The sequence below is a fragment of the Sorex araneus genome, chromosome 6 (genome assembly GCF_027595985.1).
Source record: "Sorex araneus isolate mSorAra2 chromosome 6, mSorAra2.pri, whole genome shotgun sequence".
Classification (NCBI taxonomy): Eukaryota; Metazoa; Chordata; class Mammalia; order Eulipotyphla; family Soricidae; genus Sorex; species Sorex araneus.
Genome location: NC_073307.1, coordinates 66,105,190 through 66,122,857, shown reverse-complemented (window position 1 = coordinate 66,122,857; position 17,668 = coordinate 66,105,190). Strand labels below are relative to the sequence as shown.

General features: G+C 41.9%; 1 protein-coding gene across 2 annotated transcripts in view; it reads left to right on the top strand.

Annotated features, from left to right (window-relative positions):
- The window catches only part of ANO6 (anoctamin 6), a 199,860-nt gene that overhangs the window by 103,730 nt on the left and 78,462 nt on the right, over window positions 1–17,668 (top strand). The gene's annotated exons all lie outside the window — the stretch shown is intronic.

The window sequence follows — 17,668 nt, the reverse complement described above, 5'->3', positions numbered from 1 at the left end:
AAAGAAAGGGAGGGAAATCAGGTGCAGAGAGCAGAGACAGGAAGTGTTATGACAGACAAAATATTCATGAGAAAAAATGGTTGGGCTGAAGAGGAATGGAGAGCATTAGGTAATAAATTATTATTATTATCGCAATATGAGGGACAGTAATTACCATTTGAAGATTTTTGCAGTTTCTTCAGTGGTCACTGGGAGTGACAAAAGGTATCTTAATCCTTCAATAACTTAAATGGATTGGAGCGGTAGCACACTGGGTATGGCGTTTGCCTTGCACGCGGTTGACCCGGGTTCAATTCTTCCCTTCCTCTCGGAGAGCCCGGCAAGCTATGTAGAGTATCTCACCCACGTGGCAGAGCCTGGCAAGCTACCCGTGACGTATTCATATATCCATACGTAGCCAAAAACAGTAACAAGTCTCACAATGGAGATGTTACTGGTGCCCACTCGAGCAAATTGATGAACGATGGGACAACAGTGCTACAGTGCAATAAGTTAAATATGTTGGTTTAAGAATATCAGTATTGGCTGGCTGTGTACTCGTGAACAGGACAACTGGATCCCAAAAGGCCATTTTGTTAAGTAAGGAACAGGATGATGACAAAAACAGTGACATGTAGGGAATCACTTCCAGAGTAGAATTGGTAATGAAAACTAAATGTGATAATTTCAAAAGTTGTCAGTCTATTATATTGTATGACTCCATGCCTTGCTAAGTCATCATTAGGCCAAAAGACAAAAGCTGAGTGTTTCTGTTTTCTATATAAGGTCTCACAGGAGAGAGATTGATTGTCTTATTGAATATCAAGCTTTAGTTTTCCTCCTTCCCTTTGTTGTTTTCATGTTGTACCGGGGGTCACATGCTTGGTCGAGGTGCAGTTGGGAGGAACAGCGCGGGGGACCACACTCCTTACCTGAGCATGCAGGACACGCGCTCAGCGATCGAGTCACATTTTCAGACTCTGTGAGCCTTCCTTGGAAAGAGACTCAGGAAACAGGGAGAATATAGTTTCATGAGATATATTAGCTCTTTATGTTTTTTATTCATTTGTGAAATGAGGTCACTGCTTCTGTCATGTTTCACGAGGAGCCTAAAGAAAGCTGTGACTCTGATGTCCAAAACCAAGCGCAGGGTTTAATTTCAAAGAAAGCCACGAATTCCACTGCTTGCCTAAGTCAAAGCAAATTAAAATCAGCACTTCCTTTAAAAGTACTCAGGTAGATAAAGTGAGAGTGAAGAAGCGAATACCCTAGTCTCCACAATCTGAGTAATTGCAGAGGGAAAAAGCAGGATGTGAACACTCTAGTGATTCAAAATATGTTAATGCATACAACACATAAGTCTTCAGTGAGGAATAATAGATGCTAGTGTAGAAAACCAACAGCTTACATTAAAACTTATAAGAATTTTTGATTGACTTTTCACTGATTTGCATCTTTATGACAATTCAGAGGTTCTACTACTATGTAATTTTAACATTGAAGTTTTATCCCAGTGCCCCCCTTCTGCTAAGAACAGCCTCTGCTCTTCCCCCACCTTCTCTCCTTTCCCTGTGGTAATTGCCATAACTTTTTCCTACTCTAGGAGTTAGTTTTGTTGTTTCTTGCCAGTTTACTAACTATAGTCATTTAAACTCCACATAAGTTTGAAACTATTTGATAGTTGTCTTTCATGTTCATATTTCACTTAGTACAATTACCTCAAATTTGATCCTGTTTGTCCCAAAGGTAATGATTTCATCATTTTAATGGCAAGTAGTATTTGTGTTGACTCTATATGTATATATTACTCTATTTCTTTCTCTCTCTCACGCTCCCTTATCCAGTCATCTCTTGATGGCATTTAGTTAATCTTAGCTCTCTTTACTGAGCTTTTGCAACATTCTAGGCTCTATTTAGTTGGTTTACATGGATTATTTTACTTAACACAAGCAGCAACACAACAATTTATTCCTATAATTTCCCCCTTTTTGCAATTAAGTAATTTTTTTTTTTAAGATACAGGGCCAGAGAGTCCACGGGACAAGGCACTTGTCTTGCATGCAGCTGACTGCAGTTCAGCCCTAGGTACTGCGTGTAGCTCTCTGAGCATGACTGGTAACACCCCTACGAACAGGGCCGGGGATAAGTCCCCAGCACCAACAGATGTGACCCAAAGATATAAATATGGAAGAGTTGTGACCCGATCCCAGTTATGGCAGATATGAAAATGCATGTTTTTTATAATGCATATCATCATAGTTATCACTGCAACTATTATATTCAATATTCTCTCTTTAATATATTAAAAATGCTATGTACTATATTTAAGAAAATTTTTAGCACAAATATTTTAAAGTTACTAGTGGCATAAAACTTACTTAAAACGCTTTTCTTGAAAGCTTTGTAACTTTCCACATGGTGATTCAATAAAAAAATTTTTTTAAAAACCTCATTTCTTCAGAACACTATTTCTTGAAAATTCTCAGTATTTTATAGAATGAGGATTTTGTTATTATGTAGAGTCAGGTTTTTAAATTTTTGTGAAATACTTTTCAAGTGAGTAATTTGATATATATATATATATATATATTTTTTTTTTTTTGGTTACAGTTGTGCATCCTTGTTTTCATGCTACAAAGAAAAGCCATTCTTGTAAACTGCTTCTTGAGTTAGAAAAGAAAAAGTTGTGTCTGTATAAAATGCTGAGCTACTGAAGGTTGCCACAACCCTTTGCTTTTATTGAACATTGGGTATTCTACTTTGTTTTTCTTTTTTTTTTAAATTAATTTATTTTTTATTTTTTATTTTTATTTTTTTAATTAATTTATTTATTTTTAATTCGTGAATCACCATGAGGGCACATTTACAGATTTATACACTTTTGTGCTTATGCTTCCCTCATACAAAGTTCGGGAACCCATCCCTTCACCAGTGCCCATTCTCCACCACCAGTAAACCCAGCATCCCTCCCACCCTCCCCAATCCCATCTCCCCCCACCCGCCCTGCCACTGCAGCAGGGCATTCCCTTCTGTTCTCTCTCTCTAATTAGCTGTTGTGGTTTGCAATAAAGGTGTTGAGTGGCCACTGTGCTCAGTCTCTAGCCCTCATTCAGCCCGCAACTCCCTTCCCCCACATGGCCTTTGACTACATTATAGTTGGTGATCCCTTCTCTGAGTTGCCCTTTCCCCAGAATGTGAGGCCAGCCTCCAAGCCATGGAGTCAACCTCCTAGTACTTATTTCTACAATTCTTGGGTGTTAGTCTCCCACTCTGTTATTCTATATACCCTAGATGAGTGCAATCTTTGTATGTCTTGTCTCTCTCTTTCTGACTCATTTCACTCAGCATGAAACTTTTCATGCCCATCCACTTAAATACAAAATTCATGACCTCCTTTTTTCTGACAGCTGCATAGTATTCCATTGTATAGATGTACCAAAGTTTCCTCAACCAGTCATCCGTTCTAGGGCATTCGGGTTTTTTCCAGATTCTGGCTATTGTAAATAGTGCTGCGATGAACATACATGTGCAGATGTTGTTTCGATTATACTTTTTTGCCTCTCTGGGATATATTCCCAGCAGTGGTATTGCTGGGTCAAATGGGAGCTCAACCTCTAATTTTTTGAGAGTCGTCCATATTGTTTTCCAGAAGGGCCGAACCAGTCGGCATTCCCACCAGCAGTGTAGAAGGGTCCCTTTCTCCCCACATCCTCTCCAACAGCGGTTGCTTTTGTTCTTTTGGATGTGTGCTAGTCTCTGTGGTGAGAGGTGGTATCTCGTGGTTGTTTTGATCTGCATCTCTCTGATGATTAGTGATGTAGAGCACTTTTTCATGTGCCTTTTGGCCATTCGTATTTCTTCTTTGGTAAAGTTTCTGTTCATTTCTTTGCCCCATTTTTTGATGGGGTTGGATGTTTTCTTCTTGTAGAGTTCAACCAATGCTTTATATACCATTGATATCAACCCCTTATCTGATGGGTATTGTGTAAATATCCTTTCCCATTCTGTGGATAGTCTTTGGATTCTGGTCACTGTATCTTTTGCGGTGCAGAAGCTTTTTAGCTTAATGTAGTCCCATTTGTTGATCTCTGTTTTTACTAGATTGCTTAGTTCTGTGTCACCTTTGAAGATACCTTTATCTTCAATATCGTGGAGGGTTTTGCCGACCTTGTCTTCAATGTACCTTATGGTTTGTGGTCGAATGTTGAGGTCTTTAATCCATTTTGATCTGACTTTTGTGCATGGTGTCAGGTCAAGGTCTAAGCCCATTTATTTTTTAATTAGTGAGTCACAGTGAGGGTACAGTTACAGATTCACACATTTTCGTGCTTATTTTTCCCTCATGCAATGTTTGGGAGCCCATCCCTCCACCAGTGTCCATTCTCCACCACCCATGAACCCAGTATTTCTCCCACCGCCCCAGTCTATCCCCCCTCACCCCACCCCGTCTCTGTGGCAGGGCATTCCAATTTGTTCTCTCTCTCTCCTTTTGGGTGTTGTGGTTTGCAATAGGGGTATTGAGTGGCCATCGTGTTCAGTCTCTAGTCTACTTTCAGCATGCATCCCCCTTCTCGCACAGGATCTCCAATCACATTTTACTTGGTATTCCCTTCTCTATCTGGGATGACTTTCCCCCAGCGTGTGAGGCCAGCCTCCAAGCTATGGAGCCAACCTCCTGGTATTATATACTACTATTCTTGGGTATTAGTCTCCTACTCTGCTGTTCTATTACTTTGTTTTTCTTTCTCTTGTTTTGAAAGAATCTACAGTCTTCTTTATAGAGAAGCAACCTAGGAATATTATAGCCAAGGGATACCTAATACATCGTAGTTTAAAGGAGTTCTCGTTGGTAGCTGCTGTAGTTACAGATGTGCGGCAAGCTCTCAGCAGCTCCGTCGGTAAGCATGCCTTCGGGACGTCTTGGGCTGGACTGGTTTGTTCCTGTGAAGATGAGCAAATCTCTGTGTATGGCGGGGTGTAACACCAAGAGACTCTACAGAGGAAAATAAGCTGTCCGTAGTAAAGATCTTAAAACTTCTTGCCTTGATTACATCCTCAGCTTTATTTTGTCTTCTTTAGCACAGTCATTCGAATAACTGTTGCTTGAAACTCCCTTTTCTGTTGATGCTTAGGTTAAAGTCTCCTCAGAAAGTGCTTCTGGCTCTGTACAACACAGAGTTTCAGGGGCTGGAAATCTGTGTCACCTGTAACTCGGGTGACAGAAAATAAGAGTTCAGGGTTGTATTTGGTGAATAGGAATTCCAGTCAATATTTCAAAGTCATAACCATTTATTGTCCAACAACCAAAAACAGATATGTAGAAGACAATTTAAATGCGGTTACCTAAGTAGAGCAAGAAGGTAGGTGGGCGGAAACCTATGGTTATGGAGTTAACTAAAGTAATTATCCTTTAGTAGGCTCTCAGGGAAAAAAAGTTATGAATGGAAGATTGTGAACATCTATTTCATCATTTAGGACCTGGCCATTATTTTGGTCCTTTTTCCAAAATTGAAATTTGGGAGCTATGTCTTTAAGGTCCAGAAATATAATTTAGAGCAATTATCTTGGACTGGAGCGATAGCACAGCGGGAAGGGCCTTTGCCTTGCATGCAGACAACCAGGGTTCGATTCCTCTGTTCCTCTCAAAGAGCCTGGCAAGCTACCGAGAGTATCCCGCCCGCACGGCAGAGCCTGGCAAGCTACCTGTGGTGTATTCAGTATGCCAAAAACATTAACAACAACTCTCACAATGGAGACGTTACTGGTGCCTGCTCGAGCAAATCAATGAATAACGGGATGACAGTGCCACAGTGCAGTGCTATCTTGCCTGGGTAGATACATGGCCCTCAAGAGGTAGTACAATATGAAGTGCTAATAAATTAGTTTAGCACAGTTCGGGTACATGGATAAGATGTTGAATCCACAATAGAATTTTATTTTTATTTATTTATTTATTTATTATTATTATTATCATTATTATTATTTTTAATTAGTGAATCACTGTGAGGGTACAGTTACAGATTTATACATTTTTATGCTCGTGTTTCCCTCATACAATGTTCAAGAACCCATCCCTCCACCAGTGCCCATTCTCCACCACCAATAAACCCAGCATCCCTTCCTCCCCCCACCCCACCCCGCCTCTGTGGCAGGGTATTCCCTTTTGTTTTCTCTCTCCAATTGGGTGTTGTGGTTTGCAATAGGGGTGTTGAGTGGCCATCGTGTTCAGTCTCTAGTCTACTTTCAGCACGCATCTCCCTTCCCACGAGTGGTCTCCAACCTCATTTTACTTGGTGTTCCCTTCTCTATGCAGGCTGCCTTTCCCCCAGCATGTGAGGCCAGCTTCCAAGCCATGGAGCCAACCTCCTGGTACTTTTTTCTACTATTCTTGGGTGTTAGTCTCCTACTCTGTTATTCTATATTCCACAGATGAGTGCAATCTTTCTATGTCTGTCTCTCTCTTTCTGACTCATTTCACTTAGCATGATACTTTCCATGTTGATCCACTTATATGCAAAGTTCATGACTTCATCTTTTCTAGCAGCTGTATAGTATTCCATTGTATAGATGTACCAGAGTTTCTTCAACCAGTCATCTGTTCTAGGGCACTCGGGTTTTTTCCAGATCCTGGTTATTGTAAACAGTGCCGTGATGAACATGTAAGTGCAGATGTCATTTCGACTATGCTCTTTTGCTTCTCCGGGATATATTCCCAGCAGTGGTATTGGTGGAGAAGCCAACTACAAAGGTCTTCTGCCTCCTCTTTCATCTACCGTCTCTTATCTGGGACTTTGTTGCGAATATCTTACAACTAATTTTCGTCCACATTTCTTTTACTACTGTTTACTACCACCAGGTGAGAGCAGAGTGAACTGGGTTGCTTCCCTTTAAGAAGAGAAAAAGGATGGAAAACACCATCAGCATTTTCACATCTTTCTTCTTTTTATTTTCTGACTTTATGTGTTACCTGTTTTCTCACCACGGAGGAGGTGGTGGACAGAGATCTTTAGAATGTGGAAGGCCTGGAGGAAGGGAGACAACCAAGTCTGCAGCTGCGCTAGTGAAATTCTAGTTCTACTTCTGTCAGTTTGAGGAAAAGCTTCTAATCACGCACCTCCCAGCAATAAGGAAGTTTATTATCTGCCCAAACTATTTAGTCCTTGCAAGAAAGATTTTAACTTAAATGCCAGCTTAAACTTTCCTTTGCGTATTTCCTCTATACACTTCAGAAATTTTAAAGATAAGATAGTTTAAGTCTGTGCATGTGCTGCCTGCGCCCACGTGGGTGAGCACACGTGTGGCTCGCATCTCTTGAGGTATGCACTTTCATGCTTTCATGTCTGATGCTGGGGTGTGTGTAGGGGCTCCGCCCTTGGAGGAGCACGTTACTCTCCACTCTCTCCCACTTTCTTTCCCTCCTTCCCTTCAAAACCTCCAAATAAAATCTGTTTTACTTAAACTATTTTAAACCATATGAGAATTCCATTTAATAAAAGTACTGCTTCTTAGCATTGACTAGAGAGAAATATTTAACAAATATACTTGAGGCATTATGCCTTCACCTGCACCCACTATGTAAAATGTGAAGTTCTAATAATAAAACTCATGTTTAATGAAGATGAAGAGAAACAGAAGCAGAATGCATATACAAAATCAGGAGACTACTGGCCTGTGGACGTCTTTTTCATGTGTATAGCAATAAAACAAAACAAAACCCTCAGCATTTTAAAATCTACTGATAGTTGTGAATTAACTTTCTGACAAGGTTAGCTCTTTACGACTCATTTATAACCATTTGCCAAATTATAGAACAGCAGAGTATTTTAGAAAAGTTTGCATGTTTATATCTAACTTGTTATAGAAATAATTTAGAAACTAAGTGGAACTTTCTAAACAGGAAGAAATACATGGTTCAAAACACATACCTAATATTCATTACAAACTGGCACATAAACGTTAAGGCAGAGTTCAGTAGCAGAGGGGCTGTGATCTTCCCCAGCTAGCCTGCTGCAGCTTGGGTAAGTGTGTGAGTGTTTCAGCTGCAGACGTGTCCGTGCTGCGTCAGCACCTCAGTCACCCCGGCTGGCTGACTATTTCTCCCTTTCCTTTGGGTCTTACTTGGCAATCCTGTGGTCCTCCATTAAGTTGCTATCCATCCCCGTTTGCCGAGTAAAAACATAAGTAATCCCCAGAATCTCACAAGGATGAGAATATTAGTAGGCACTTACCAGAGGGTAATGCAGTTGTTCAGGACCCATAAAAATGCTCCAGACCTCTAGTTATAAGTTCAAATAAAACAGAAAACATTTGACCATCATAGGAAAAGTATGGAATAGTCGAAATCTAGTAAGGGTGAGAAAAAGACACTCTTGAACTCTGCTGGTGGAGGCGTTCATTTTATAAATATTTGGGGATGACACTTTGATAATCAGCCTATCAGTGGCTTCTTGTCACTGCCATCTTGGCAGCTGCCCTTGCTCGGGGCACCTGTGACTAAATGTTGCCCTTCACCACTAGCAAAGGAAAGAAATGGCTTCAATATATCAATGAGAAATCTTATTTTTCTTAGTAGTTATCTCACGGAAGAGCCTGGCAAGCTACCCGTGGAATAAGAATAAATTTGATATGCCAAAAACATTAACAAGTCTCACAATGGAGACGTTACTGGTGCCCACTCGAGCAATCAATGAACAACGGGATGACAGTACTACAATGCTTAAAAGACCATACAGGTTAAAATCTCCTTCTAGAATTTAGCCTAAAAAAAATAGTAATTGAACATGTGCACAGATACATATGTACTAGGATACTCATTGAAGTTGTGTTTATAAAAGCAACAAATTAGAAATAACTTATGGGTTCATTTGTGGAGAAAATGTTTAACAAAGTAATATTGATGTTATTAAACATAATGAAGCCAAGCTTTATATCAAGCTTCAAAAAATGCCTGTGTTGGTCATTTAAAACTGTACGTGAGGAGTCTTTGTGGCTGTATGCGTAGGTCTTTCAGGCCTTCTTGAAATAAGAATGGGTGACCACCCCCCCCCAAGAGGACCCAGCATACCCATGTCATGTCCCCCCACATCCCACCCAGCTGTAAGCTCATATAATCTCGGCTAAGTATTCTGGATTTTCCGGAGCACGAGGCGTCTCCAAACTCTCAAGCACTGACGAACCTACCAGTAATGGCACACCAGAAGGGATGTGATGTAATGCAGAAGCCAATCAGCTTCAACTATCAGAAATATTAACACAGAAGACTTAACGAAACAACAGCTTAGTAAATTTCAGACAAGGACTTAGCGTCCCCAGGGTGAGATACCTTTTTTTTTTGTTTTGTTTTTAGTGAATCACTGTGAGGTACAGTTACAAACTTATGAGCTTTCGTGTTTGCATTTCAGTCATACAGTGGTCATTTACCCATCCCTCCACCAGTGCCCATTCTCCTCCACAAATGTTCCCAATATCTCTCCCACCACCCCACCCCATCTTTAATGAAGTATTTTTTAATCATTCCATTAGCCATTTAGTGGTAACAAGCAATATACAATAAATTATTGTGAGCCTCTACAGGGGCAGGCTTGAGAGGTGGTTGGGCAAGAGAGAGTAGTGGAAGGAAGGTGACAAGTGGTGGAGGGAGAGTTGGAATATTGAATGCCTGGAACAAATCACCAGGAACACTTTGTAAACCAACATGTGGGGGGAAATTGTACATGTAATCTGTAATCATTTTGGGATGTGTGTGTGTGTGTGTGTGTGTGTGTGTATAAACCTGAAAAAAGAGACTTCAAAAGATTTTAAAAATACTTTGCTTGTCTCTGAAGGATGGAATTACATATGGCTTTTATTTCTTTGTACCTTTCTGCATTTTCACAATCTTTGTATTTGTGTGTGTGTGTGTGTATATATACATATATATATATGTATGTATATATATATATAATTAAAATCATCATCAAGAAAATTAGTAGCTTTGTGGAGGTTATACCCAGCCGTGTTCAGGGTTTACTTCGGACTGTATGTAGGATCTATTGTGGCAGTACACGGCAGACAATATGCAGTGGGAAGGACAGAACTGGAGTTGGCAGTGTGCAAGACTCAAGACCTCAGACCCTGTATTAGCTTTCTGGCCCCCAAGGCTATTTGAGAGAGAGAGAGAGAGAGAGAGAGAGCGAGAGAGAGAGAGAGAGAGAGAGAGAGAGAGAGAGAGGAAGGGAGGGAGGGAGAGAGGAGAGAGGAGAGGGAGAGAGAGAGGGGGAGAGAGGAGAGGGAGAGAGAGAGGAGAGGGAGAGAGAGAGAGAGAGAGGAAGGGAGGGAGGGAGAGAGGGAGAGAGGAGAGAGGAGAGGGAAAGAGAGGGGGAGAGAGGAGAGGGAGGGAGAGAGAGAGAGAGAGAGAGAGAGAGAGAGAGAGAGAGAGAGAGAGAAACTGCTCCTACTATGTATAGAGGCTCAGAGAACTCGTGGAGACAAATCTTCATAAAATTGCAGCATGCACGATAGACTGGGGAAGAAGACTGATTTATACAGAAATCCTGGCACCGAGAACAAAGATGTTTTGGGGGACAGCTGACACTGCTGACTTTAAAACAGACGTGAGGTGCTTGCTTCTAGATACACCCTCCTCCTTAATTGGCCCCCTTTCTGCCACATTCCTTCCATCAGCATGTTCCAAAATGCTTGTCGATGAAGCGTGTTTATTCATTCCCACAGCGAGCAAATTCCTGAGCTAACTTCCCGTGGGTTCCGCTGCCCTTTGCCTGCCCTATTCCATCCTAATGCTGTTTCCTTCTCCCACTCCTGCTTCTCACGTACTCTGATTCTGCCTGTAGCGTTCAACCTTCCACACCTGCTCTTGGCGTTTTTGATTGCCAGTTGCTTTTCTTTCTGTATTTTATTTGTTTGGGGGCACACCAGCTGTGTTCAGGGTTTATTCTTGCTCTGCCCTCAGGGATTGCTCCTGGCAGGACTTGGGAACCATGTGGGGTGCCGGGGACTGAACCTGGGTTGTGTGCACTCAAGGCGAGAGCCCTTAGCATGGTACCATTTCTCCAGTCCACTCGACATTTTCTTTAGTGTGTGTGTCTGTAATAGCTCCTGAATAGTGCTCAGGGGATCCAGGTCTACAGCTGGGATTCTGGAGGCCAGTGGGTCCACACCCAGTGTGCTTAGTGGACGTTGGCACCGACAGGTAATGCCTCTGCGCGGCAGTCATGCACTGCAGCCCTTTGTGCTGTCTTCCTCAGCTCTGCTCGGTATTGTCTGGTCGAGAATTCTTAGGAGCTGGGGAGCTGACCCAAATTCAGGGAATGAAATTTGATCTGACCTCATCTAGCCCAAGAATGCTCTGTAGCACTGTCATCCTATTATTCATGGATTCTCTCGAATGGGCACCAGTAACATCTCCATTGTGACACTTGTTACTGTTTTTGGCATATTGAATATGCAACGGTAGCTTGCCAGGCTCTGCCTTGTGGACGGGATATTCTCGGTAGCTTGCTGTGAAGAATCGAATCCGGGACGGCCTCGTGCAAGGCAAACATTCTACCCACTGTGCTATCACTCCAGCTCAAGAATAGTTTTACATAATTGTGTAAAGGAAGAAGCTTCCACCTGTGCCTTGAGTATGCCTAAAATCTGCCACAGTTAAACACTGTAGAGTATTATTTATAATTGTACAGTGTGTAAATAAAGATTTGGTGTACTCAATATTTTATCTAGATATTAATAAAACAGGCCTTTGATTCTATAATTTTTTTGAACTTGCCTTGTTTGCAAGGTGGATTCAGGGTTTACTGAAAGATAGAAGATGCTGCATTTTTATTTTAGTTCTTAGCTGTGATTCTTTTGTTTTTTGTTTTCTTCCTGGTTATTATTTTGTCTTACTACTCTTAAGGACTGTAGAGAGCTACTCGCCCATCACTTATTAATCACTAATTAATGATGTGATTTTATTTTATAGTGTAATATTCAACTATTATATAACAAACCCTTGTTGCATGTGCTTTTTTTAAAAGCAGGGACTATTAACTCAGAAGTCTGGAATACTAACCAGTCTCACAGCAAATGATAGCATATATGAATCAGGTAGACTGTTTGGAGATCTTAGACATGCTGTGCAAGGCAAGTTCCCCTGGTATGTATACAGTTCGACAAGAATCTCAACCTGATTTTTATCTAAAAGTTGGACAAATAATTTAAAGTCAGCATTTTTAATTCTAGGAGTAGATGCCTCTAAGGAAAAACGAGACTGTCTGTTTACAGAGCTACTGGAGATACTTGAGAGCTATAAAGTCGAACAGATGTTCAGGAGCGAGTTCTCTCATGGGCTTCCCGAGTGCTGGAGCCAGAAGTGCCAGGAAGGTGTTTAGTAAAGGGTTCCCAGCTAAAACCAGCCAGACAAGCATAGAGTGATGACAGTCAGCAGCTGCTTCTCCGGGTTCTTTCTTACCGTATTTCTTCATTTACCTGAAACATCTATTCAAGAAGAAATTCAGTGCCTTATTTCATTCAGAGGTTGCTTACCAGAAATTTTCCGAGCAAATAATTACTGGAAAATAGTCATGTTTGGCGTTGTCTTTCTGCCCACAGGACATTCCTTCTCATCTGTTGTCCTGTAGTGAAGAGACGTCAGCTGGTGCCAGAGACAGGATTGGCATCCACATGTGCTTTCTAGCTCATCACACACACAAAACACCGAACAAAACATATGTTTGTTTGTTTTCATATTCACACACAACTCTAGTGTGAAAACCCGGGTGGAGTAACTTTGCTACTTGTGTTTTTGTCTTGATTTGGTTTTGGTGAATTCCACCCTTTGGGACTCTTTTATTTTTTCTCTTTTATTTGTAGGGAAGGAGCTTCCCTACAAAGAATAAAAGAAAAGGTGGGGAGGGAGGCCTGGATAAATCACACACGAGCTTTCTTACACCCCTCAGCCTGGCTCTTATTTCTCACATCTCCCCTTGCTCAAACCAAGTATATCTCTTCTTTACCCAAGAGTGAAATGGTAAAGCCAATAGCTAAATAGACATTGGCACATCACTTGTCTATATTGGTTGGTGATGTGGTTTTGGGGTTGGGTTATTTTTTCTGAATATGGCAAAAACAGTAACAACAAGTCTCAAAATGGAGACAGTACTGGTGCCCACTCAAGCAAATCAATGAGCAACGGGAAAGTAGTTGGTCTTTTTAAATTTTTAAATTTTAAATTTTAATACATTAGGGATGGTTGCCAAAATAAGTAAATCCTAGATCAGTGGAATTCAATATTCTTGGGACTAGAGAAGATATGAACAAATTTAGCACAGCATTTTAGCACTGTCATCCTGTTGCTCATCGTGGGCTCGAATGGGCACCAGTAACGTCTCCATTGTGAGACTTGTTACTGTTTTTGGCATATCGAATGCGCCACGGGTAGCTTGACAGGCTCTGCCTGTGGGCGGGATACTCTTGGTAGCTTGTCGGGCTCTTCGAGAGGGATGGAGGAATCAAACCCGGGTCGGCCGCATGCAGGGCAAATGCCCTACCCGCTGTGCTATCACTCCAGTCCAACAAGTGTAATTATTATAAATTCCAAGCTGTAATTGGAAATTTGCAAATACTTCTTTTCAAAAAGAAAGATTTATAAACAACCAGAGATTCTGCTTACCTCTTGGAATTGAACACATTTGCCTCGGGATAACAATTATTAAGTTATCATGGTGAATGTAAGAATAAAGTAAGTGACAGAAAAGCGATACAGTGGGCGAGGTGCTTTTCCAGGACTTGCCCACTCAGGTTTAACCCCCCAATCCCCGTGTGTCCCCGTAGTGCAGAGCCCTGAGCACAGCTGGGTGTGGTCCCAAAACAAAACCACAACTAAGTAGTCAGTATCTTAGTGGGAAGTCATAATCATACATATAGTCTCTAAGATGACCCGTAAAGTTTAAATCTCTTATTTATTTATATTTATTTTATTTTTATAAAGCTGTTCATAATGATTTTTTACATTTAATATTTCAACACTAATCCCACCACCGTTACACCTTCCCATCACCATATTTCGGATGTTTCCACTCCAACCCCCAATGCCTACCCCCAAAGCAGGACCCTAAATAGTTTATTTAGTATTGTGTGTTACGAATAATCCTCTAAAAATAATCCCCAAAAAGTTTCCTTAGAGGAAAGGGTGTGAAGATTGTTGTATTTCAGTGTGGAGCCATTAAGCCCTTGTCTAAGAGATTAGTAAAGGTTGAGCCTTGTGTGCCGATATATATATATATATATATATATATATATATATATATATATATATATATGCACTTGGCTGGCCGAGTCGCAGTGCCGTCAGACACAGGGCTGTGGCAGCAGTGTGTTTTCATCCACTGTGGGTGCTGTCAGCCAACCACCTGGTGACCTGGGCCTTGGCACAGGTGTTTGACCTGGCACAGACCCTCCGTGATAGGGTCCTGCTCTGCCAGCTGCTCAACAACCTCCGGGTGCACTCCATCAACCTCAAGATCAGCCTGAGGCCGCAGATGGCCCAGGTGCTGCCCAGAGACACAGGCAGGTGCGTGTTTGTCAGTGTGCAGGTCGTTACAACATGCCAGTTGACCTAAAGCTTACATTCAGTAGACCGGGAACACCTGGAAAGGCGATTAGAAGCCACCCCAAAAGCCTCCGTCCCTCTCGGAGAGCCCAGCAAGCTCCCATTGGCGTACTCGATATATCAGAAACAGTAACAACAACAGTCCTCATTCCCCTGACCCTGAAAGAGCCCCCAATACACCATCGGGCTACACTAGCACTCGACAGGGACGAATAGAGACGTTAGTGGTGCCTGCTCGAGCAGCTTGATGAACAATGGGATGGCAGTGACAGTGATACACAGACACACACACACACACACACACACACACACACACACACACATATGTTCCCGATATTGGTTGTCTTCTCCTTTATACCCCATCAAATGCTGTGTGCGTTTGGCACGTCAGTGGTGTAGAGTATAAGATGATCTAGGAATTCTTCAATTTTAAATATGGTTATACATCTGAGGTTAGTTGAATTATTTTTTTGAATAACTGGATGGTGATTTTGGGGTCTGAGGCATCTCTGCAGCGTGCTGCTCTTTGTGAGTGTCTGGATTATGGATGTTAATGAGTCTATGTTGTGTCTATGTGGTGCCTGAGGCAGTGTCTGGGTGGCCTCTAGGCTCTAGCAGCACAGGGAGAGGTGGGAGATCGCCCCTTCGCGGCTCCGTGAGAGTGGAGATTTCAGTCACAAGTCCCGCACACCTGGGGTTTTCATTCGCAGATTCACTCATTCGTGAGGCTTGTCCAAGTCTGTGGAGATCGTCCATGAGTGTGTCAGTGATTGATTTCTGGAGGTTTTTGGCTGCCAGGACTCGGTGGGGGGGCATGTGCATTTTATTTTTTAAACACAAGTTTTGATCTTCAATCAGTCTTTTAAGCTTAAACTTAGGCCAGTCCCTTGTTTGTTATACATTCTTTCCAACATACCATTTAGTTTCTCTTTTTTTTCCAATCGTCTAGAAGAATATATTCTGCCAAGAGATGGAACCTGGATTTCACAGCAGTCGGAAATTGGCACTCTTTTCCCTAGCATTTTGTCCTAATGACACCGTATCAGAGTTCAACCTAGTTATTTCACACAGACAGCCGTTGCCAAGGCAGGGGGCTGTCCTCCAAATAAAGGGCCTGGTTTTCTAGCACATGAGAGATACACCAGAAGCCGGATTATTTTGGAGCTGGCTGCCAAACTGCCAACAGTCAGTGCCTGCGCAAGGAGAAGTGTGGAGTTGTGCGTGGATGTGGGTTCCAGGCCTGATTCTTTGGAAAGTGGTACCAGTGAAGTCAATTCTGATGCCACCACAGCTAACAATGAAGGTTACGGAGAACAGTCTGCTTTTGAACGCTTGTTCCATGGTTGCTGTGATGACCAATTTCATAACCATATCCAACTCTGCCCCACATTCCCTCTGCCATTCTGAGAATTTGTTTTTTCCTCTATATAAAAAAATTCTTCAAGTATCTGCCCTGAACATACGCTGACCTTTGAAAGGATATAACATCTTAGCGACGTTTTCTTTGGAAGGATGAGAAACTGAAGGGACTGAAGGGACCCAAAAGTATATTGCTATTTTTACAGAAAATTCATTGATTTTTAAATAGCTGAAATTGGAGAGTGAAAAAATGGGCTGTGATGTCAGCTAAAGACATGAATGTGACTGTTTTCCTGACTGCTCAGTGTCCCGCGGGAAAGTCTCTAAGCAAAGTCAGGGCAGAGGCTGTTTGTGCTCAGAATCCCGGTCAGACGCAGCGGTGGTGAGAAGGTGCAACACGGGCACCTCAGCAGCTGTGCTCTGCAGCCGCAGTTACCTGAGGGTGAGAGGAACTTCAGTGACTACTTAAGAAATCTGTCATACTCCGAAGTGGAAAAGAGGGGAGATTTTATACATTTAGCAAAAAAGATTTCATTTCAAGCAGGTGAAGGGAAGGAGGAGGTGGCAAAATTAAGTGATTTCAGTGTTAATGATTCTGAATGTAAAGTCACATCACTTAATGATCTTGTGGTTCCATCAAAGGATGGCAGAATATGGTCTTTTCCTGAGTTTTTAATTTTCCCTAAAAAAGTGATTTAAAAGTATTAATGTGTTCAAAAGCAAAAGCTTTCTGATTTTAAACAGCACCAAAATGTAATGTAAGTGCATGCCCTTATAAAGTGTGTGAGAACACAAGCGCAAGTCATTTTTTAGAGTAACTTAAAACAATCTGTTTGGACCCATGTGCTAACGGACTGTTTTAACTGCAGTAGGTCAGTATCCTACTATTGTTTTGTTGCTATAAGCCAGGTTTTCAAGCTGTAAATTAAAGACTCATTCATTTTGTCATTTCTGTTATTTTGTTTTGTACTTATTTGCTGTAAGTAGGGGTTATGTTTTTGGTTCTGGGTATTTATACCAATGGCCATTTTAGCTCTGGTGTATAATAAAACATCTTCTGACATAGCTTTTTAAATATAAAATTCTTTCCTCTATAAAATGGTAAGATCCAGGCGCTCCGCCGAGATTCGACCTGGGTGGCCACACTTTTGTGCGGCTGCTTTGCTGCTGATTGTCCATGATCCGGAGGCCAGCTAGACTACTTTTGGTTCCAGCAACTGATTGCAGCCATGTCTCTAGACTGTGAACTGAGCCATTGCCTCACCCCAGCCGAGAAAGGGAAATATCCTTGTTTCTTGGTTTTTATTTCCCTTTTCGGGGAGAAGTGGCATGGCATCGCCATGTTATGAGGACTATTAAGCAGGTATGAACTTGGTCACGCTAGAAGGAGAAAAAAAACCGTTATGAACTTGAAACAGCAGGACGCTTGGGCAGTCTCGGGCCGGGGCCGATACAGGCTCGCACTCCTCCGAGATTCGACCCGGGTGGCCACACTTTTGGGTGGCCGCTTTGCTGCTGATTGTCCACGATCTGGAGGCCAGCTAGACTACTTTTGGTCCCAGCCATTGCCCCATATTACCCCAGGAAGGGAAATGATGCAATTTCTAACATAAATCTCCCTGGACTTAATTACTAAAATACTGAAATCCTAAACCATGTGGCCACATATCTCTTCATTCTCAGAAATGGAAAACTAATTATCAAATGCTTCCTTGTCAGTAGGGCTCTTTTTGGTGGGGGGAA